Source organism: Haliotis rufescens, unplaced genomic scaffold (genome assembly GCF_023055435.1).
Source record: "Haliotis rufescens isolate VD_foot unplaced genomic scaffold, xgHalRufe1.0.p SCAF_3, whole genome shotgun sequence".
NCBI classification, from domain to species: domain Eukaryota; kingdom Metazoa; phylum Mollusca; class Gastropoda; order Lepetellida; family Haliotidae; genus Haliotis; species Haliotis rufescens.
In genome coordinates this window covers 65,758,281-65,782,874 of record NW_025964001.1, presented here as the reverse complement: position 1 = coordinate 65,782,874, position 24,594 = coordinate 65,758,281, and the positions used below count along the sequence as shown (strand labels likewise).

Below are 24,594 nucleotides of genomic sequence, written 5' to 3'. Positions count from 1 at the left end.
GTGCCAGTTGGTCATGTGGTGACACCTTATCAGTGTTATACACACAATACACAACTGGCGCCAATTGGTCATGTGGATACACCTGATCAGTGTTATACACTCAATACACCACTGGCACCAGTTGGTCATGTGGAGACACTTGATCAGTGTTATATACACAATACACCACTGGTGCCAGTTGGTCATGTGGAGACTCCTGATTCATGTTATACACACAATACACCACTGGCGCAAGTTGGTCATGCGAGGACATCTGATCAGTGTTATACACACAATACACCACTGGTGTCAGTTGGTCATGTGGAGACTCCTGATCAGTGTTATACACACAATACACCACTGGCGCCAGTTGGTCATGTGGAGACACCTGATCAGTGTTATACACACAATACACCACTGGCGCCAGTTGGTCATGTGGAGACTCCTGATCCATGTTATACACACAGTACACCACTGGTGCCAGTTGGTCATGTGGAGACTCCTGATCCATGTTATACACACAATACACCACTGGCACCAGTTGGTCATGTGGACACATCTGATCCATGTTATACACACAATACACCACTGGCGCCAGTTGGTCATGTGGAGACTCCTCATCAGTGTTATACACATAATACACCACTGGCGCCAGTTGGTCATGTGGAGACTCCTCATCAGTGTTATACACACAATACACCACTGGTGCCAGTTGGTCATGTGGAGACACCTGATCAGTGTTATACACACAATACACCATTGGTGCCAGTTGGTCATGTGGAGACACCTGATCAGTGTTATACACACAATACACCACTGGTGCCAGTTGGTCATGTGGAGACTGCTGATCCATGTTATACACACAATACACCACTGGCGCCAGTTGGTCATGTGGAGACACCTGATCAGTGTTATACACACAATACACCACTGGTGCCAGTTGGTCATGTGGAGACTCCTGATCCATGTTATACACACAATACACCACTGGCGCCAGTTGGTCATGTGGAGACACCTGATCAGTGTTATACACACAATACACCACTGGTGCCAGTTGGTCATGTGGAGACTGCTGATCCATGTTATACACACAATACACCACTGGCACCAGTTGGTCATGTGGAGACTCCTGATCCATGTTATACACACAATACACCACTGGCGCCAGTTGGTCATGTGGAGACTCCTGATCAGTGTTATACACACAATACACCACTGGTGCCAGTTGGTCATGTGGAGACATCTGATCAGTGTTATACACACAATACACCATTGGTGCCAGTTGGTCATGTGGTGACACCTTATCAGTGTTATACACACAATACACAACTGGCGCCAATTGGTCATGTGGATACACCTGATCAGTGTTATACACACAATACACCACTGGTGCCAGTTGGTCATGTGGAGACATCTGATCAGTGTTATACACACAATACACCATTGGTGCCAATGGTCATGTGGTGACACCTTATCAGTGTTATACACACAATACACAACTGGCGCCAATTGGTCATGTGGATACACCTGATCAGTGTTATACACTCAATACACCACTGGCACCAGTTGGTCATGTGGAGACACTTGATCAGTGTTATATACACAATACACCACTGGTGCCAGTTGGTCATGTGGAGACTCCTGATTCATGTTATACACACAATACACCACTGGCGCCAGTTGGTCATGCGAGGACATCTGATCAGTGTTATACACACAATACACCACTGGTGTCAGTTGGTCATGTGGAGACTCCTGATCAGTGTTATACACACAATACACCACTGGCGCCAGTTGGTCATGTGGAGACACCTGATCAGTGTTATACACACAATACACCACTGGCGCCAGTTGGTCATGTGGAGACTCCTGATCCATGTTATACACACAGTACACCACTGGTGCCAGTTGGTCATGTGGAGACTCCTGATCCATGTTATACACACAATACACCACTGGCACCAGTTGGTCATGTGGACACATCTGATCCATGTTATACACACAATACACCACTGGTGCCAGTTGGTCATGTGGAGACTCCTCATCAGTGTTATACACATAATACACCACTGGCGCCAGTTGGTCATGTGGAGACTCCTCATCAGTGTTATACACACAATACACCACTGGTGCCAGTTGGTCATGTGGAGACACCTGATCAGTGTTATACACACAATACACCATTGGTGCCAGTTGGTCATGTGGAGACACCTGATCAGTGTTATACACACAATACACCACTGGTGCCAGTTGGTCATGTGGAGACTGCTGATCCATGTTATACACACAATACACCACTGGTGCCAGTTGGTCATGTGGAGACTCCTGATCAGTGTTATACACACAATACACCACTGGCGCCAGTTGGTCATGTGGAGACTCCTGATCCATGTTATACACACAATACACCACTGGTGCCAGTTGGTCATGTGGAGACTGCTGATCCATGTTATACACACAATACACCACTGGCGCCAGTTGGTCATGTGGAGACTGCTGATCCATGTTATACACACAATACACCACTGGCGCCAGTTGGTCATGTGGAGACACCTGATCAGTGTTATACACACAATACACCACTGGTGCCAGTTGGTCATGTGGAGACTCCTGATCCATGTTATACACACAATACACCACTGGTGCCAGTTGGTCATGTGGAGACTGCTGATCCATGTTATACACACAATACACCACTGGTGCCAGTTGGTCATGTGGAGACACCTGATCAGTGTTATACACACAATACACCACTGGCACCAGTTGGTCATGTGGAGACTCCTGATCCATGTTATACACACAATACACCACTGGCGCCAGTTGGTCATGCGGAGACATCTGATCAGTGTTATACACACAATACACCACTGGTGCCAGTTGGTCATGTGGAGACACCTGATTAGTGTTGTACACACAATACACAACTGGTGCCAGTTGGTCATGTGGATACACCTGATCAGTGTTATACACACAATACACCACTGGCGCCAGTTGGTCATGTGGAGACACCTGATTAGTGTTGTACACACAATACACAACTGGTGCCAGTTGGTCATGTGGATACACCTGATCAGTGTTATACACACAATACACCACTGGCGCCAGTTGGTCATGTGGAGACACCTGATTAGTGTTGTACACACAATACACAACTGGTGCCAGTTGGTCATGTGGATACACCTGATCAGTGTTATACACACAATACACCACTGGTGCCAGTTGGTCATGTGGAGACACCTGATTAGTGTTGTACACACAATACACAACTGGTGCCAGTTGGTCATGTGGTGACACCTTATCAGTGTTATACACAAAATACACTGCTGGTGCCAGTTGGTCATGTGGATACACCTGATCAGTGTTATACACACAATACACCACTGGCGCCAGATCTGAATTAAGATCAGAGGCAATACAGGTAATGGTGACTATTTAAGTGTTGCAATGTTATAAATAATTTAAAACACTACATTAAAGAATTCCACCTTTTTTTCAAAATGTGCTTTATTTCATACTTCACACTTAACACACTCTGAGAAAATAAATGAATATTTGAGGAAAAAATTTCAATACCAAACTGAAGTTTGACATGTTCAGACAATTGCAGCTTACCGTTCTTGAACTCCACACACCCCAAAACATTGATGTAGGACACACATTCTCATGTAGCTTGTAATAATGACCACAAAGCTTTGTGAATGTGTTCCTGTGACTCACTGATCCTGAGTTATCTCCCTTTTACGCCTTAACGTAAGCAAGATCAAAGACCATAGGTATTCCTGAATCATTATCAGACATAGACACTTGTATGTTGCTCGTCAATGTCCGAGCCAATCAGTTGAGTGTGTCGCTAGTCACAAGCAACGATGTGGATTACACATTACTTACACGTGCTGTTCTGTGAGGTATTAGTTATGTACTGATAACATGACGACTACCTCAGATGGGATGTGTTTGAAATAGACCCTTGTACTTCAAGTGAAGTCAGTCCTTCAGATGTTTGGTTCTTCCATTATTGCTATAAGCGTCCGAGGCTGACATCTTGAAGAGTTGTGTCAGGTCTTTGCAATGTTAGTGATTCTTTTTTTAAATGTGTTCGCCTCCGTGGTCTAGTGGTAGAGCGTCCGCCCGGAGATCCCCGGCCACGTCATACCAAAAGACGTTAATAGATGGTACTTGTTGTTACCCTGTCTGGCACTTGGCATTAAGGGGCCAAAACAAGGACTGGTCGGCTCGGAGTCAGTATACTGTGTCTGAGTGGGGTATTCATGTTAAACTGCGGCATGGTATCTCAGTGGGCTAGCACTATAAATCGGCATCAATCCGGACTAGTACAAGCAGCCACACACACACAAACACACGTGCATGCACGTCGCTATATAAGTGCAATAATCTTGGACGCGACGTTAAACCCCATTTCACCTCACCTTTTTTTAAATGTAAGTTATCAAGATAGTGATCAAATACATACAACCAATTGATGTCATGTAGGGTAGAATTGGTCTTCAGCAACCCATGCTTACCGTAAAAGGCAACTATGCTTGTCATAAGAGGCGACTTACGGGATCAGGTGGTTTGGCTCGCCGAATTGGTTGATGCATGTCATTGTTTCCAAAATTGCATGGATCGATGCTCAGGATGTCAAGCACTGGATTGTCTGGTCCAGACTTGATCATTTACCGACCTCCGTCATGTAGCTGGAATATTGCTGAGTGGGACATTATACAACAAAGAAAGAAAGAAAGATGTCATGTGGACGTTGATTGTGTCATTGTACCCAGATACCGTGGATCTGTGACCTGGTTGATTGTGTCATGGTACCCCGATACCATGGATCTGTGACCTCGTTGATTGTGTCATTGCACCCCGATACTGTGGATCTGTGATACCCTGGATTGTTACCTCGTTGATTGTGTCATTGCACCCCGATACCATGGATCTGTGACCTCGTTGTGTCATTGTACCCCGATACCATGGATCTATGACCTCGTTGTGTCATTGTACCCCGATACCATGGATCTATGACCTCGTTGTGTCATTGTACCCCGATACCATGGATCTATGACCTCGTGTCATTGTACCCCGATACCATGGATCTATGACCTCGTTGTGTCATTGTACCCCGATACCATGGATCTATGACCTCGTTGTGTCATTGCACCCAGATACCGTGGAGCTGTGACCTCGTTGATTGTGTCATTGCACCCCGATATCGTGGATCTGTGATACCCTGGATTGTTACCTCGTTGATTGTGTCATTGCACCCAGAAACTGTGGATCTGTGATACCCTGGATTGTGACCTCGTAGACTGCTCTTGTTTATCTGGTCCAGATTTGAATAAGTGCATACCAATGTGATACACCAGTGATATTTTCTGAATTTAGATCATCACTCCACAGCCACACTATTAACATGAACATAACAATGCACAATATGAACACCCAGTTACTATACGAGTCTATCTGCTTAATACCTCCCGGAAACCAATTTTGAGAAATAGCAACATTTATTATTTGACATGTATTTGAAAAATCTGTTAACATGATAAAGATAAAATTCACTTAAATAGGTTTTATTCTAACAAATTCACATTTCCATGAAAATTGACTACACACTGGGCCACTGACAAGGGTAATAATGTAGCGCTTTGAGCATGGTTTAGGGTGTGGATTCGACGCAATGTAAATATGCACATTATTGTTATTGATATTGTTATTATTATCATTATTATTGTTGTTGCTGTTATAATAATAATAATAATAATAATGTTCTTCACTAGTGAATTTTAAAACGAATTCATTTTTGGCTGTTCTTTGAAAGGTAGTTACAATTGTACTGAAAGCTCCCTGATAGGAGTTGTTGACCTCATGCAGTGAGTATGCCAGCATCCACCACACACTAATTCTGTGATTGAGGTCTTCAAATGCGGCATGCAAATGTTGGCTGTAGCGGTGAATGACTTGGGGGGGATGTTTCTACCGTTAGTCACCTGTCTGTGGCAGGCATTACCTTGGTAAATATAGGTTCCTGTTGCTATTGGTGACTAAGAGAAGAGATATCTGATGGTTCCTTCATAAAACACAGGTATTCTGTTCACTGTCAGGCGCTTGGAATTTCATTGTCCATTGATGTTCTAAATTTACTCATGCCATCGAAAAATGGGAATGATGGACCAGCAATAGGAATTTTGTTTTGTTTTAACATTAACAAAAGGTGGAACTCTGACCGATTTTTAAACAGATTTCTTTCGGGATAATAAGACATTATTTCTGACAGGAACGGTGTCCAGTAACCGTATCTCCAAATGTACAGTTACGCTGCCATTGCTTGTTCTTTCTGCATCCTCCATTGACGGCTTCACCTGAAGCACAAAGGAATTATACAACTTTCAGGAATAGGCGCATAGCAGTCATCAATTGAATCACTTTTTATTTCATAAAGACCCATGAAGATCCAGGGTAGAATAGGTGTTCAGCATCCCATGCGACTATGCTTGTCGTAAGAGGCGACTAACAGGATCGGGTGGTCAGGCTTGCTGACTTGGTTGATGCATGTCATTGTATCAAAATGCGTGGATCGATGCTCATGATGTCAATCACTGGATTGTCTTGTCCAGACTCGATTATTTATTCAGACCGCTGTCATATAACTGGAATATTACTGAGTGCGGCATTAAACAACAAACAAACAAGTTTATTTCATAGTAATTTGGGGGGGGGGTACTTTCAGGTATTTGGGGACTGAAAGCTGTTAAGACAAATATTTAAGTTTTGGCCTTACCAACTCATCCAGTTTGCGTGATCACAATATTGAGTGAGTGAGTTGGGTTTAACGCTGCTTTTAACAGTATTCCAGTTATATCACGGCATGTCAGCTTAATGTGAGAGGAAGGCCCGAAGTGATGCAGGTCTCAGACGTTAACCACTTCGATGAAACCCACGAGCACGGGTATGGTGCTGACAAACCTAGAAACATAATTGGGGCGAACTGGGATTCGAACCCACAATCATAGGTTTCTTGCGTGCCCAAGGGATGCAACTCTGCACAGCGAATCGCAGCGCCTCAGACGACTGGGCCACCAGTGCTCCCTCACAATATTGAGCGAGTTAACCATGAATTATACCACTCAAAAGAAGTTTAAGAACACCCGAGTCTTTTATATTACTAGAGTTAATCTGTTATACCATAAGAGATATAGAAATATGAAAGTATCAGGTGTTCTTTCACTTTTTTTTAAGTAGTATATTTTCTGTGTCTTTGTCTTCCTGACTGTGACTGTGTTAGATGGAAGTTTGTGGGTGTTCCTCACCAATGTTTTGTTTTAAACAAACGATTAACAGAAATAAAATTCTTTGTAGTTAATAGCTCACCTGGCTAAAAGTCAAGTGAGCTTATGTCGTGGCCTGTTTGTCAATCGTCCTTTGTGCATCATGCGCTGTAAACACATTCTGAACTTCTCCCCACAGATTTAACTTTGGCATCAGTGTTTCTCTTAATGATGATACCATATTTTGTTCAAATCCTAAGATTTTAGTGATTAAGGAAATATTTGAACATCAATGCTGACAGCATGTTTTAAATGTCTTTCGACTACATATCCAGGTGAACTACAGTGCCTGTGACAATATTTGTAGATTATTTTTTTTAAATAAAAAAAAAATATATATATATACATATGTATGTATAATCAACTTCAGCAATGAATTAATTCTTTGATTTTTATACAAATAAAAAAGTGAGGTACGAGGCATAGTTTTGTGTATTTTATTATTCATGTAAACAAACTGTTCTAGGCATCTTTGCTCCAGTACAAGATATGTTGATGAAGCAAAAGCGTGTGGTTGGACAGTGGTTTGGGTTTTCCTCCGAAAGAAGGGAACAAGCATTGTGGTTTTCATCATAGGAAGATGCTGGTGATTTGAAAATTAGTCATTATGGAGCCATTATTTCCTGAAGCAAATTAAAATTAAGACAAGGTCATATAATATCTATTAAATGTGAATTACCATTTAAAATTGAATTTAAATGGTAGCCTTTTATGAAATAATACATATTTTGCTTAATGTACTGTTTAAGGGACATGTATGAAAGAAATGAAGTGCATCTTCCGTGTGATAGCCACAACAACATCTCGAGCTGTCGGATATAAATCTGGCAAATTTAACAACTGTCACAATTTTTTAAGTTTTGAAATCAGTGCACTGTTTTATTCTTTCTTCTTGCCGATTTAGAGATTTTGTCTGAGTCTTTTTTTAAATGTTGGCTTTGTTATATGATACTGCGATGTTGTTGTGCTGGATGTAAATAATAACCTAGCTGTAGTTATGAAACATAATCCAAGAATTAAACACTTACAGAACAATAAATATCTTTAATATCAATTATACAATGTAGGCTACTTATCATGTCACTATCAATACATTGCTATTTGTATGTGTATCATGTTTGGGAGAGGCATTCAGAGAAGCAAAATCTTGATTGCCAATCCCTCCACTTTATGGAAATAAACATGTTTATGTCATATAATAGCTATTAAACTGATCCAGTAAATGCAAGGTCTCACACTCTAACCAGCATCACCAACCTTCATGACAAACATCCCCCGCCAACAATTAATTAACAGGTCAACTTCATGTTGCCAGTAAACAGACATTGTTTCGAAATAATTTCTTTGAACTGATAAGAAAATATTTTTCAAAATGCTAATAATCTTTGGTCATTAGACACACTTCATAATCACAAATAAACACGGAGGTTCTTGAAATAAACATAAGTTATCGTATGTTCTTGACTGATTGGTTTCTCAGACGGGACACACGAGGGCTGCCACTCACAGACATGATGACAGTGGGTGGGCAAACGCCACGGCAATTGCTGCAGCGATCATGTCGCTAATTACTTCAAGATCTCTCGTCTCTACTCTCAATTCTTTGTTGATGGGTGTACTGTCCCCTAAGATGGGTCTTAGCGTTAAGAAATTTAAGAAAGAAAATATCAACATGATTCATAAATCAGTAAACACATGTTATATGGTTGCTTCTGGCGAGACACCTGTGCCCACACAACCTAGAGAAGTAAATTGTACGTGCCTGGATTTCAACTTAGGCCAGGAGAAGTGAATTTTGTGAATGCAATGTTTTTCATTCGAGTCATTCCCAGTACATGGAAATGTTGCTATGATGCTCAAAAGAAGTCAAAGAACACCATTTTTTTTTATATTTTCTTTTTGTATTACTATAGTATATTGTCATAGCGTGAATTAACTACATTGATATGAAAGAATTGGGTGTTCTTTAACTTCTTTTGAGTAGTATATTTTAGGACTTTTGGTAAAGTTCAAGTGCGTTTTGATTATTCAATTACAGTCGTTAATTAGATCCTTTGTGTGTCGACAGGAAAGAATCGAGTGTTTTAGACAGGAATATCTATTTTCTTCCCCATTTCCAATCAACATGGAAAAAGATGATTCATCACGAGGATTGGTGGTTTGCTGATGTGTGTCATATATTTTATGCCTTTTGTCCATTTATTTTACCAGAAAGCTGAGGAGAGGTGTGATGGCAGAACAGAGTGTTGATAGGACTGAGGGGTGCCAATAGGGGTGCTAGTTAAACGGGAGGTTGTTCATTTTCGGTCAAGATTACCGCTGTCAAATAGTTTTTGTAATTAAATTAGGTTCTCTTGGGAGATGCATATTTTCAATTAAAATACCAAAGTTTGAATCTGTTTTACTTTCAAATAGCAAGATGTATATTGGCAGCAATTCAAGTTTTTTAATTAAAACCGAACATACATTTGCTGTAACATACATGTACTTGTATCCAAATGTTTTTTATATGCTTGGAGTTAAACGGGTTCGCAGATTTAGAAAACTCACATTTATTTATGTATTACATGTTGAAAATAGTTTAGTTAAATAGCTATAGTGATTAGTTCAAAACATTGTTTAGAATTTGGTATATTTTGAAAATGTGGTTTGTTTACTCTAAGAGGTATGTGATTTATTGTAGCAAGCTGTCCCTCCTGATATAGCAGGCTTCGAAATTCCTTGTATTGGAGTATTAATGGCATGTGTAAAGTTAACATCACACAGACACAGTTAACATTGTACAGGCACAGTTAACATCACACAGACACAGTTAACATACAGGCACAGTTTATTATACCCCAGTCTACGAAGTAAATCGGGGTATATAGCGTTCCGTTCGTCTGTCCTTCCGTATGTCCGTCCGTCCGTTCATCCTTCCGTTCGAGCTTTGGTACGGCCCATGACTTTTTAACCATGCACCCTAGCTTCACCAAACTTGCTACACACATTTACCACAATGAGTACTTGTGCCTTTTGCTAGTTTGAATATTCTGATCTTTTTAATTTTTGCCGTTTCCATGGAATCATGGTGAAAATTCAAAGGTGTTCATGGTGATCTACTTCCTCGTAGTGAACACTGGTAACATGGGAGATTTGGGGGGGAGTTTTGGGGTTGGGGTTGGGGGGGGGGGGGTGTCAATTGTCACTGGAACTCAATCATAGTTTTAAAAACATTGAAGTTAAAATCAGTTAGAAATATCTAATATTTCATTAATTAACAAACTATTTACTATTTGTTGTTGACCAGCGGGGATAACAAGCTTTGCTCACTTCTTTCTTGTATTACACAGGCAAAGTTAACATCATACAGGTAAAGTTAACATCATACAGACACAGTTAACATCATACAGACACAGTTAACATCACACAGGCAAAGTTAACATCACACAGACACAGTTAACATCACACAGACACAGTTAACATCACATGGACACAGTTAACATCACATGGACACAGTTAACATCATACGGACACAGTTAACATCACATGGACACAGTTAACATCATACAGACACAGTTAACATCATACAGGCACAGTTTACACCACACAGGTAAAGTTATCATACAGGTAAAGTTAACATCATACAGACACAGTTAACATCACACAGGCACAGTTAACATCACAGACACAGTTTACATCACACTGGCACAGTTAACATCACACAGACACAGTTAACATCACACACAGGCACAGTTAACATCATACAGACACACTCAACATCACACTGACACAGTTAACATCATACAGTCACAGTTAACATCACACAGGCACAGTTTACATCATACAGTCTCAGTTAACATCATACAGGCACAGTTAACATCATACAGACACAGTTAACATCACACAGGCAAAATTAACATCACACAGCACTGTTTACATCTTACAGGCAAAGTCAACATCACACAGGAACATTTAACATCACAGGCACAGTTAACATCACACAGGCACAGTTTACATCACGCAGGAACATTTAACATCACACAGACACAGTTAACATCACACAGGCACAGTTAACATCACACAGGCACAGTTAACATCATACAGACATAGTTAACATCACAGACAGTTAACATCATACAGACAGTTAACATCATACACATACAGTTAACATCATACAGACACATTTAACATCACACAGGCTCAGTTAACATCAGACAGGCACAGTTAACATCATACAGACACAGTTAACATCATACAGACAGTTAACATAACACAGGCACATTTAACATCACACAGGCTCAGTTAACATCAGACAGGCACAGTTAACATCATACAGACACAGCTGAATTATGATCCTATATTTCATCATCCATCTTCCCAAGAAAAGAGAGTTCACTGGCTGTAAAAGTCCAGTTTCCACCCTTGCTGAACTAGGCTGCAATTATGAAACTATATGTTTGGGTTTGACTAACAAGTCTATGCATAGTCCAGTCAAAATAGCATACCGAAATCAACATCTTCCGTGCAGATTTCAGTTGATTGCAGGATTTGCAAATCATGTGTACCAACAACTTAGTGTCAACAGATATTTTACAAATCTTTTCATGTTTTTAATCAAGGTGCTCACATTATTTAATGCATTTCGCGAAGTAAGACCCGTTTTAATACAATATAGATCTTGATTAGTGATCAGATCATCTTCACTGGGCGATGCCATTTTTTTGGAAACAAATGCAAGTGATATGAGAGGTGGATTCTGATTGGTCAATAGAAGGGACATAACTTGTAATAGCCACTGGTGGTGCTACAATTAGCCCAGAAATTCCCACTAGTTTGGCAAGGGTGGAAACTGAATATTTTCAATCAGTTCACTTCCTTGCCTCAGGGAGATGCTATTTTTCCTGAATTATATTAGAAATGGGAACAAGAATTTAACAGTCAAATTTGTTGGAAACATGTATTTATAAACAATATAGCAAAAGCTACAAAACTATTCCACTTTCAGTTTAAATTCTTACACAAAATCATATACATGTACACTAAAAAAGAATTGTTAAAGATGAACTTAATGCTTTTATAAATGTAAATTTTGGACATGGTATTATGATAAAATGGGATATCTATTTTGGTCTGAGAAGGATTCCAATTGAGCTTGTTCACCCAAGAAACAAATACCCCATTGCTTGGTCTATGTCTGTTAACATTGACTCTATAGGTGAAAAACACCTCATGGTTCATTACGACACCACTCATTTTCGTCTCTTTAATATATCGTTAGCATGGCCCCTTAGAGATTCCCACTGAGCACGCGCTGGGGATGCTGGGAGATGCTGGGCAACCTTTTAAATCACTTGTCAGATGCCCCTTTCTTTCATCACTCCCACTGAGGAGAAATAAGTTGTTCATTGTGTAAAATTGCCCATGAAAGTGACTCTTTTACTCGTTGGCATCTGGAAGCCATGAAGACTTTCGGCCACATTCAGAACTTTTTTCATCAATACCACGCCAGTGAGCTTGAGAATATAAAACATTTATTTTTTTCAATTAGCTTTATCAAAAGACCTTAAAAAGATAGAAAAAATACTTAATGAAGTTAAGTTCATCACCATATTTTCATGAAGATATGGATTGTTCTTATAAAGAATTTCTTTTGTTATTGGGTACCATAGTGCCTTCAAACTATAAGCGAGTTTGGTTTTACACCGCTTTTAGCAATATCCCAGCAATATCATGGTGGGGGGACATCGGAAATGGGCTTTAGAGTTTCATCCCTTGGGTACGCCTGAAACCTATGTTTGTGGGTTTGAATCCCAGGTCACCCTGATTATGTTTCTAGGTTTGTCAGCATCATACCTGTGCTCATGGGTTTCACCGAAGTGGTAAACGTCTGAGACCTGCATCACTTCGGGCTTTCCTGCCACAATAAGCTGACACGCCGTGATATGACCAGAATGCTGTTAAAATCGGCATTAAACCCAACTTACTCACTCATTCATGATTCTGAGATCTATTGCTGTCATCTGTGCTCCAGGCGGTCGGGTAGCCTAGTGGTTAAAGCGTTCGTTCGTCACGCCAAATACCCAGGTTCGATTCCCGACATGGGTACAATGTGTTAAGCCCATTTCTGGTGTCCCCCGCCGTGATATTGCTGGAATATTGCTAAAAGCGGCTTAAAACCATACTCACTCACTCACTCACTCTGTGCTCCAACAAATGAATGTTCATTGCACAAGTGGGAGAGAGAGTGACCTGACTTGACTTTCTTGGTCAGTGCCCTTTGGTAATTTCGCTTCATATCCAAAATGATAATGATAATATTACAAAGGGTAAAACTGTCCTTCACAACAATCACTCTCATTTGCCATGGTGAAGAGGGACCAGGTTAGGCTTCACTCTTTGTTTGCTTGTGTTCTCAGAACAGTCACGTTTTGTTCTCAGAATAGTCACATTTTGTTCTCAGAACAGTCACATTTTGTTCTCAGAACAGTCACATTTTGTTCTCAAAACAGTCACATTTTGTTCTCAGAACAGTCACGTTTTGTTCTCAGAACAGTCACGTTTTGTACTCAGAACAGTCACGTTTTGTTCTCAGAACAGTCACGTTTTGTACTCAGAACAGTCACGTTTTGTACTCAGAATAGTCACATTTTGATCTTAGAACAGTCACATTTTGTTCCTAGAACAGTCACATTTTGTTCTCAGAACAGTCACATTTTGTTTAACAAGTCCAGATTAACAAGTCAACTGCATAGTCCAATCCAAGTCGCATAACGAAATCAGCATCCAAACTGCTGTGCAGATTTGGGTTGATTGGAGGATTTGCAATGCATGTGTTCCGCCACCTCAGCATCAGATATGTATTTTCCAAATCTTTTCATATTTTTAATCAAGGTGCTCACCTGTTTTGATGCACTTCACGAAGTAAGACCCGTTTTATTACAACATAGAACTTGATTAACGATCAGATAATCTTCACTGGGCGCCGCCATTTTATTTGAGCAAATGCAAGTGATATGAGTGGTGGAATCAGATTATTCAGTAGGAGGGACATCGAAGGGACATAACTCGTAATAGCCACTGTTGGTGCTACAATTTAGCCCCGAAATTCCAGCCTAGTTCATCAAACGTGGAAACTGGACTTTAAAGTCAGTTACCTCCCTTGCCCCGGGAAGATGTTTTTGAGGATGATATGTATCAGATTCAGTTGTTGGTATAACTGTATTTTTTATTTACTGATTTCTTTCCAGATTCCATCTGATGAGACTATCTGCAGAAACACAGACACCACACTTTTAAACAATGGATGACGTGTTGGGGTGAGGAATCGAGGAGGTAGGTGTGGAGATGGCGCACCATTCTGCTTCATCAACAGCTTTGTGTTACTGACAGAGTACTGGTTTATAACTCTGTCACAACAAACAACTCTAGTGACCTCATCTTTGAACCTGAAAGATTATTTTTTAGCACCACTTGAAAGAAGCCTTTCACATTCACTGTATGGGATTAACATGGTATTGCCAAGAATATTGCCATAGAATCTATTGAAGCAGGGTCTGTATGACTGCATACATGTGTTGATAACGGTAAGGCAGACGCTTAAATTTCAGTACAAGTATGAGGACCAAGAACAGAGACCTCTGAAGATCTGGGGTAGACAAGGTCTTCAGCAACCCATGCTTGCCGTAAAAGGTGACTATGCTTGTCGTAAGAGGCGACTAACAGGATTGGGTGGTCAGACTCGCTGACTTGGTTGATGCATGTCATCGTATCCCAATTGTGGATCGATGCTCATGATGTCAATCACTGGATTGACTGGTCCAGACTTGATTATTTACAGACCGCCGTCATATAGCTGGAATATTGCTGAGTGCGGCGTGAAACAACAAACAAACAAAACCAAGAACAGACAAATGCATTAGACACACAATAATTTACTGTTTTGTTTTCAGCTCCCTTTTTCCAGTATGGTTAGCGCTACTGGTAATTTGACGTCAATATTTTTGCATTTATGCAGGTATAAACGTTAAAAAAAATACAGTCTGCACCCAGGTTTTTACATTTATAAACCTAATAATTATGTCAAAAATACACACAAAAACTGAATAACAACATGAAATCTGTGACATTGGCTGTTCTGGGTTGCATTGTAATTTCAGCCAATTTGGAAAAAAAGTGTGAATGGCCCAATTGTTTTTTTTATGGAAAAAGAAAATTAATTGGTTAGTCAATCAAACTCCCAAGGAGCCGAAAGGGGTATACATTAGAGATCACTCAACCTGAAAGATTGTTGATAAAAATAGTTAACTAAATGACAAACATTGAGAAAGGTTAGACAACAACTGAATTACCTCTTGGCTGCTGTAGGCGTACCGTAATATTATTGGTCCCTGTGTGATATGGCTGTAAAGTTACTGGACACTGTGTGATATGGCTCTGATATTACTGGTCACTTTGTGATATGGCTGTAAAGTTACTGGTCACTGTGTGATATGGCTCTGATATTACTGGTCACTTTGTGATATGGCTGTAAAGTTACTGGTCACTTTGTGATATGGCTCTGATATTACTGGTCACTTTGTGATATGGCTCTGATGTTACTGGTCACTTTGTGATATGGCTGTAAAGTTACTGGTCACTTTGTGATATGGCTGTAAAGTTACTGGTCAGTATGTGATATGGCTCTGATATTACTCGTCACTTTGTGATATGGCTCTGATATTACTGGTCACTTTGTGATATGGCTGTAAAGTTACTGGTCACTTTGTGATGTAGCAGTAATATTACTGGTCAGTATGTAATATAGCTGTAATATTACTGGTCACTGTGTGATATAGCTGAAATATTACTGGTCACTGTGTAATATAGCTGTAATATTTCTGGTCACTGTGTGATATAGCTGAAATATTACTGGTCACTGTGTAATATAGCTGTAATATTTCTGGTCACTGTGTGATATAGCTGAAATATTATGGGTCACTTTGTAATATAGCTAAAAACATTTACTGGTCACTGTGTGATTATAGCTGTATTATCAAAATTACTGATCACTGTTAAATTGTTACACTTACCTCTCCCGACAAACTACAGAAAGTGTAAGTAGACATGGCTAAATGTGATGAAAAGAATATTTGAAATAGTTCCCCTTGACAAATGTCAAGATGATTCCTCCATTATGTGCATGTTTTCTATCCCTGCTCTGGTGCTCTGTATCCCTGCTCTGGTGCTCTGTAAGGCAAATTGATAAGAAGCCATCCCTTTGTGTCAAAAACAAGAAAGAAATGCACTCAAACACTCCACATAAAAGGGACAATTAACATTTACATTCAAATTACTTTTCAACAAGAATGTAGCTATGAAAAGAAAAAAAGCATTAAAATAGAAGATTTAGCACACAAAACACCCTTGTGTCGGGAACAAGAAGGATCAAAAAGACTTTGATTTAAAAAAAAACATGTCTGACTTTTCGACAGGCAGTGTCTTTTTCAAAGGAGATTAGCTTTATAAAGGTCAATTAGGAAGCTGGCATGTCAATGAGCTTTTGACAAGTGGTCATGGTTTCAAAGGGTTGGTCTTGTGATGGCTAATTTAGCGGCAGGGTTGACCAGACAAGACCGTGTGTATGGCCATGCTGGAGTAATCAGTGCAGCCCCTGCCGCAGCTTCATCATAACACCACCTGTGGGTGTAAAACAATTATTTATGTTGCATGTTCACCTGAAAGAGATATGTGTACTTGGTATCCTAATTATCTCCATCAGTAGCTACACTTCCCCACCTGCAACTGGTCCCCCCCCTCCCTCCTAATGGTGCCATCCCCCACCTCCAGAGTGGTGCCTCCCTTGCTTACCGTAGTGGTTCAAAGAAAGCTTCCTATGGTAATAGAGTCTCCCTTGTTTACCCAAGTGTTCTCGTCTATTGCTGACTATACGGTAGTGGAGATATCCTCACAGATCTCATCTATTACTGACTTTACGGTAGTGGAGATATTGTCCTCACAGATCTCATCTATTACTGACTTTACGGTAGTGGAGATATTGTCCTCACAGATCTCTTCTATTACTGACTATACGGTAGTGGAGATATTGTCCTTACAAATTTCTTCTGTTACTGACTATACGGTTGTGGAGATATTGTCCTCACAGATCACTTCTATTACTGACTATACGGTAGTGGAGATATTGTCCTCACAGATCACTTCTATTACTGACTATACGGTTGTAGAGATATTGTCTTCACAGATCTCTCCTATTACTGACCATATGGTACTGAAGATATTCTCCTGACAGATCACTTCTATTAGAGACTATACGGTAGTGGAGATATTGTACTGACAGATCACTTCTATTAGGGACTATACGGTAGTGGAGATATTGCACTGACAGATCACTTCTATAAGGGACTATACGGTAGTGGAGATAATGTACTGACAGATCACTTCTATTACTGACTATACGGTAGTGGAGATACTCTCCTGACAGATCACTTCTATTACTGACTATACGGTAGTGGAGATATTGTCCTGACTGATCACTTCTATTACCAACTATATGGTAGTGAAGATATTGTCCAGGATCCCATCTCCTGAGAAACCCGACACCTCCTCACAGAGCTGTCAGTGAAATTAGCAAGGAATATGGCGACTTCCCGCTGGCAGAGAGTGTTGACATTGCTGGCACAGTTCACGCCAGGAATTCTGGGAAGTCTATGTCCAAAGAGCACTTCCTGGTTAGAACAAGTTATCGTGATAATTGCCTGATGAACGACTGTTTTACCAGATGCTGATATAGTGTACTGGCCGATGCTGGTGTACATAGCGATGCTAAGTGCGTTGTACTTGGCACTTATGTGGGAAATGTACATTGTGGGATAACAACCCCTGACATACAGTCCACACTTATGTACGCCATGTAAATAGTTAATAACATAATGATAACTCACCTGGGAAAAGTACTTACTGTGGATTTACAAGCTTTTAAGTTTATTTACATAACTGATAATATTTTAGAAGCAAACGGTGATGATGATGATGGTGACGACGACGACGACGACGACGATGATGATGATGATGACAGTGGTGATGACAGTGGTGATGATGAATATAGTGCCATACTCTAACTAGACTTCATGTGATTATCAAAAATGTTTATTAAATCTATAATCTATATTCCTCAAAAGAAGTTAAAGAACACCTGACTTTATTTACATAACTGATAATATTTTGGAAGCAAATGATGATGATGATGATGATGATGATGATGATGAATATAGCGCCATACTCTATACATCATATGAATTTATAAAAAGATAAAAATCTATAATCTATATTACTCAAAAGAAGTTAAAGAACACCTAACTTCTTCAAAAATAGGGTGTTCTTTAACTTCTTTTGTGTAGTATAGCTTGATTTAACACTGAATTATGAGTCAGAATCTCAGTATGATATAATGTTCCATGTGAAGAATTACAAGGGAATTGATGGCGGCAAGGCCTCCATATCATTTATACCATGCTTTGTGACAATGACTGTAGGATCACCATAAAAGTACAATTTAAAAGTACAATTTAAAAGTACAATTTAATAGTACAATTCATGTGAGCGATGGCAGCTACATAGGCTGACACTGTATTTCTCCTGCATCACTCTGTTAATGAAATATATGGTTTACTTCAATATTATAAATATTGAAATTATATATTAATGATTAAAACTCATCTACATATAGATCTACACTGATAAAAAAATACACTTTGTAAAAAATTGATAATGTAGAACTCTATTAACTTGTAATGATAGAAAGACCAGTTTGTTGGTTTTAACAATCAACTTTGTCAAAATAGTTTAACTTGTCAATATGTACGCTTCTATCTGTGTGTCTATTTATGCATTGCATACATGTACAGGCGGGAGAGTCTTGGTGTCGATGAGGTTAGTGGGAATGAGGGTACTGAAAAACCTGGCATCTCTGTTTTCGGGGGGCACAGGTGGCCCAGTCGTCTCAGGCGCTGCAATTCGCTGTGCAGAGTTGCGTCCCTTGGCCACGCCTGAAACCTATGATTGTGGGTTCGAATCCCGATTCGCCCCGATTATGTTTCTATGTTTGTCAGCACCATACCCGTGCTCGTGGGTTTCACCGAAGTGGTAAACGTCTGAGACCTGCATCACTTCAGGCTTTCCTCCCACATTAAGCTGACACGCCATGATATAACTGGAATAATGTTAATAGCGGCGTTAAACCCAACTCACTCACTCACTCATCTCTGTTTTCACCTCAACAGTGCAAGGTTCAGTCTTTCTGGGCAGGAACTTCTATCTGTAACAGGACCCCAGAAATACAAGAATATGCAGGTACTGCAAGGCCAGGGAGGGTGGCTACGGTGGCCCATAAGGGACATGGAGTCTGTTTTTCAATATTTTGATGTTTCACTTACTTTTATCGTAACCTTTTTCAAATAAACACAATTTGTCATACAAATATGTGATAAATCATGTATAAAAACAACCAAAAACAAGGAAAATGTACTTTCAAGTAGCTATTGAGTCGCTGAAATGTGAAGTGAAAATGTCCACCGGGGTGGGAATATTATCACCGCGGTGGAAATAGTTTTCTGTATTTTCATTTTAGTTTTTGACATTTTCACTTTTGTTTTTGACATTTTCATTTTAGTTTGTGACATTTTCGTTTCACCTTTCAGCGATTCAATATCTTCTTTACACATGATTTATCACATATTTGTAAGACAAATCGTGTTAATTTTCAAAAGGTTACGATAAAAGTAAGTGAAATATCAAAATATGGAAAAACAGACTCCATGTCTCTTATGGGCCACCATAAGTGGCAGATATTGGGATTGCAAATCATCATTAGTTATCAGAGCTGCAGATTGCTTTTTGAGCAATTGAGTTTTTACTCGAAGGTTTCTATTTTTATTGGGTTATTACATTTTTCATTGGGTAACCAATATTTTTTCACTCATCTATTCATCACTCTGTTGGGTTTTTCCCAAAAAGAGTTACCATTTTGAGATTTCAAAAAAAATAAAATAATGTTTTAGATGTATATAAGGGTTCGAAATATAGGCTTGACTCAGAAAGTAAATTAGCTCGTAATTATGTTTCGGAAATTAGCTCCATTGTATGCATGCTGAAAAAGCTTCAATGGGTATTTATGCATGCTGATTATAGACATTTGAGGTTCTCATTTACGGCATGCATTTCTGTACGCAAGTTAATTGAAAGTAATTGGGTTTTGAATTCTTTTGGGGGGTATTTTTACGCAAATACGCAGCTTATCTGTACCTCTGGTTATCGCGCGCCTGAATGAGAATGATGCACTGTAAAATACTTCAGGAACTTCAAAACATACTCATGCCAAAAATAACATAAATACCATACATGTTGGTTAACATATGAAGATTTACTCATATTTAAGAGATATTAGTTTGTTTGATACAAAAACACACTGGAATGTTGAGTGAAACGACACTCATGATTGCATCACGTGTGACGCCAAAGATCCATGACACGAGATGCACCATTTGTCTCGTGCAAGATTAGCGTGTAAAGTTTGGAAATCACGTGCAGCATATCGTGATAAGAATAAAGACACTGTGGTAACACTTGACTGATTATTAATTTTGTCATTAAGTGGTACACATTGGAAACCTGTCTTCTTAACGTACATACTTCTCTACATGTTTCTGTGGTTTGCGTTTCTTTTGGTGGTGAGTATATAAGCACTACTGATATTACATCTAAAGCATGATACCCTCTTCCAACCTCATTGAACAACGTTCACATCAAGTACCAAAGAAGTTTGGATAAACTGTAACAGCTAAATACCCATGATGTCCCTGCGATGTCAGCTTTGTTCAACTTATTACATACATGGTGTGTAGTGTATGTATGTTATTTCTACTTGTACTCTCGTACCCTCTCACATATGGGAGATTTTAGTGCAATAAAATTCTGTCATTGAATTCTTTATGACATGAAAATGTCTTTTCCAGCCATGTTTTGGATGTTAAAACATTTTCTTATCTTCTTCATCAAATATTGAATGTGAAAATCAGATTGAAACAATCTGTGAATTTAGTCAATTGGAATCTGCCAGACTCGTCAAATTAAATTACATTTGATATTAAAATAATGGTTATTTAAATACAAATTAGTGAGATACGCATGCCTCATATGAAATAAGTTGCTGATAACATAATGGTTAACACGTGGACTCTTTGATGTCTCTCAGATGGCGTGTTTCAATTTCTTGACAAAAAAAGTTTCAAATATTCAAAAAAATTGATTTCACAGATGACAGAAGAGGGAACAAGTTCGAAGTACTGAAAAATGTGTTTTATTCATCTAAATTTCAACATTTATCAATCTATGTTAGCTGTTTGTTCAGTATGGTATGGTACGGTATGGTACAGTAAGGTATGGTACAGTATGGTATGGTACAGTATGGTATGGTTTGGTGTGGTATGGTACAGTATGGTATGGTATGGTGCAGTATGGTATGGTACAGTATGGTATGGTATGGTGCAGTATGGTATGGTGTGGTACAGTGTGGTATGGTACAGTGTGGTATGGTGTGGTACGGTATGGTGCAGTATGGTATGGTACAGTATGGTATGGTGCAGTATGGTATGGTGTGGTACAGTGTGGTATGGTGTGGTACAGTGTGGTATGGTACAGTGTGGTACGGTATGGTGCAGTATGGTATGGTACAGTATCGTATAGTGTGGTACAGTGTGGTATGGTGTGGTACGGTATGGTGCAGTATGGTATGGTACAGTATGGTATGGTATGGTGCAGTATGGTATGGTGTGGTACAGTGTGGTATGGTACAGTGTGGTACAGTGTGGTATGGTACAGTGTGGTATGGTACAGTATGGTATGGTATGGTATGGTGCAGTATGGTATGGTGTGGTACAGTGTGGTATGGTAGGGTATTGTACAGTATTGTGTGGATAGGTAGAGTATGGTACATTATGGTGGTGGAGGTTGTTGAGGAGATGGTGGTGGAGGTTGTTATTGAGGAGATGGTGGTGGAGGTTGTTGAGGAGATGGTGGAGGAGATGGTGGAGGTTGTTGTTGAGATGGTGGAGGTTGTTGAGGAGATGGTGGTGGTGGTTGTTGAGGAGATGGTGGTAGAGGTTGTTGTTGAGGAGATTGTGGTTTTTGTTGTTGAGGAGATGGTGGTTGTTGTTGTTGAGGAGATGGTGGTGGTTGTTGAGGAGATGGTGGTGGTTGTTGAGGAGATGATGGTGGTGGTGGTTGTTGAGGAGATGGTGGTGGTTGTTGAGGAGATGATGGTGGTGGTTGTTGTTGAGGAGATGGTGGAGGTTGTTGAGGAGATGGTGGTGGTGGAGGTTGTTGAGGAGATGATGGTGGTGGTGGTTGTTGTTGAGGAGATGGTGGTGGAGGTTGTTGTTGAGGAGATGGTGGTGGAGGTTGTTGTTGAGGAGATTGTGGTTTTTGTTGTTGAGGAGATGGTGGTGGTTGTTGTTGAGGAGATGGTGGTGGTTGTTGAGGAGATGGTGGTGGTTGTTGAGGAGATGATGGTGGTGGTGGTTGTTGTTGAGGAGATGGTGGTGGTTGTTGAGGAGATGGTGGAGGTTGTTGAGGAGATGGTGGTGGTTGTTGAGGAGATGGTGGAGGTTGTTGAGATGGTGGAGGTTGTTGAGGAGATGGTGGAGGTTGTTGAGGAGATGGTGGAGGTTGTTGAGGAGATGGTGGTGGTTGTTGAGGAGATGGTGGTGGTTGTTGAGGAGATGGTGGTGGTTGTTGAGGAGATGATGGTGGTGGTGGTTGTTGAGGAGATGGTGGTGGTTGTTGAGGAGATGATGGTGGTGGTTGTTGTTGAGGAGATGGTGGAGGTTGTTGAGGAGATGGTGGTGGTGGAGGTTGTTGAGGAGATGATGGTGGTGGTGGTTGTTGTTGAGGAGATGGTGGTGGAGGTTGTTGTTGAGGAGATGGTGGTGGAGGTTGTCGTTGAGGAGATTGTGTTTTTTGTTGTTGAGGAGATGGTGGTGGTTGTTGTTGAGGAGATGGTGGTGGTTGTTGAGGAGATGATGGTGGTGGTGGTTGTTGTTGAGGAGATGGTGGTGGTTGTTGAGGAGATGGTGGTGGTTGTTGAGGAGATGGTGGAGGTTGTTGAGGAGATGGTGGAGGTTGTTGAGGAGATGGTGGAGGTTGTTGAGGAGATGGTGGTGGTTGTTGAGGAGATGGTGGAGGTTGTTGAGGAGATGGTGGTGGTTGTTGAGAAGATGGTGGTGGTTGTTGTTGAGATGGTGGAGGTTGTTGAGGAGATGGTGGGGGTTGTTGAGGAGATGGTGGAGGTTGTTGAGGAGATGGTGGAGGTTGTTGAGGAGATGGTGGTGGTTGTTGAGAAGATGTTGGTGGTTGTTGTTGAGGAGATGGTGGAGGTTGTTGAGGAGATGGTGGTGGTTGTTGAGGAGATGGTGGAGGTTGTTGTTGAGGAGATGGTGGTGTAGGTTGTTCATGAGATGGTGGTTGAGGTTGTTGAGGAGATGGTGGTGGTTGTTGAGGAGATGGTGGTGGTTGTTGAGGAGATGGTGGTGGTTGTTGTTGAGGAGATGGTGGTGGTTGTTGAGATGGTGGAGGTTGTTGAGGAGATGGTGGTTGTTGTTGAGGAGATGGTGGTGGTTGTTGAGGAGATGGTGGTGGTGGAGGTTGTTGTTGAGGAGATGATGATGGTGGTTGTTGAGGAGATGGTGGTGGTTGTTGAGATGGTGGAGGTTGTTGAGGAGATGGTGGTGGTTGTTGAGGAGATGGTGGTGGTTGTTGAGGAGATGGTGGTGGTGGTGGTTGTTGTTGAGGAGATGGTGGTGGTTGTTGAGGAGATGGTGGTGGAGGTTGTTCATGAGATGGTGGTGGAGGTTGTTGAGGAGATGGTGGAGGTTGTTGTTGAGGAGATGGTGGAGGTTGTTGAGGAGATGGCGGTGGTGGTTGTTGAGATGGTGGTAGAGGTTGTTCATGAGGAGATGGTGGAGGTTGTTGTTGAGGAGATGGTGGTGGTTGTTGTTGAGGAGATGGTGGTGGAGGTGGATGTTGTTGAGGAGATGGTGGTGGAGGTTGCTGAGGAGATGGTGGTTGTTGTTAAAGAGATGATGGTGGTGGAGGTTGTTGTTGAGGAGATGGTGGAGGTTGTTGAGGAGATGGTGGTGGTTGTTGAGGAGATGGTGGAGGTTGTTGAGGAGATGGTGGTGGTTGTTGAGGAGATGGTGGTGGTGGTTGTTGTTGAGGAGATGGTGGTGGTTGTTGAGGAGATGGTGGTGGAGGTTGT

General features: G+C 40.7%; 1 long non-coding RNA gene across 1 annotated transcript in view; it reads left to right on the top strand.

Moving 5' to 3' along the window:
- The window catches only part of LOC125384329, a 44,208-nt gene extending 24,570 nt beyond the window's left edge, over positions 1-19,638 (top strand). The window contains exons 2-3 of the long non-coding RNA XR_007223216.1: positions 14,537-14,621; positions 19,565-19,638. This is a non-coding gene — a long non-coding RNA (uncharacterized LOC125384329). The remainder of the gene's footprint in view (positions 1-14,536; positions 14,622-19,564) is intronic.
- Positions 19,639-24,594: the final 4,956 nt, after the last annotated feature.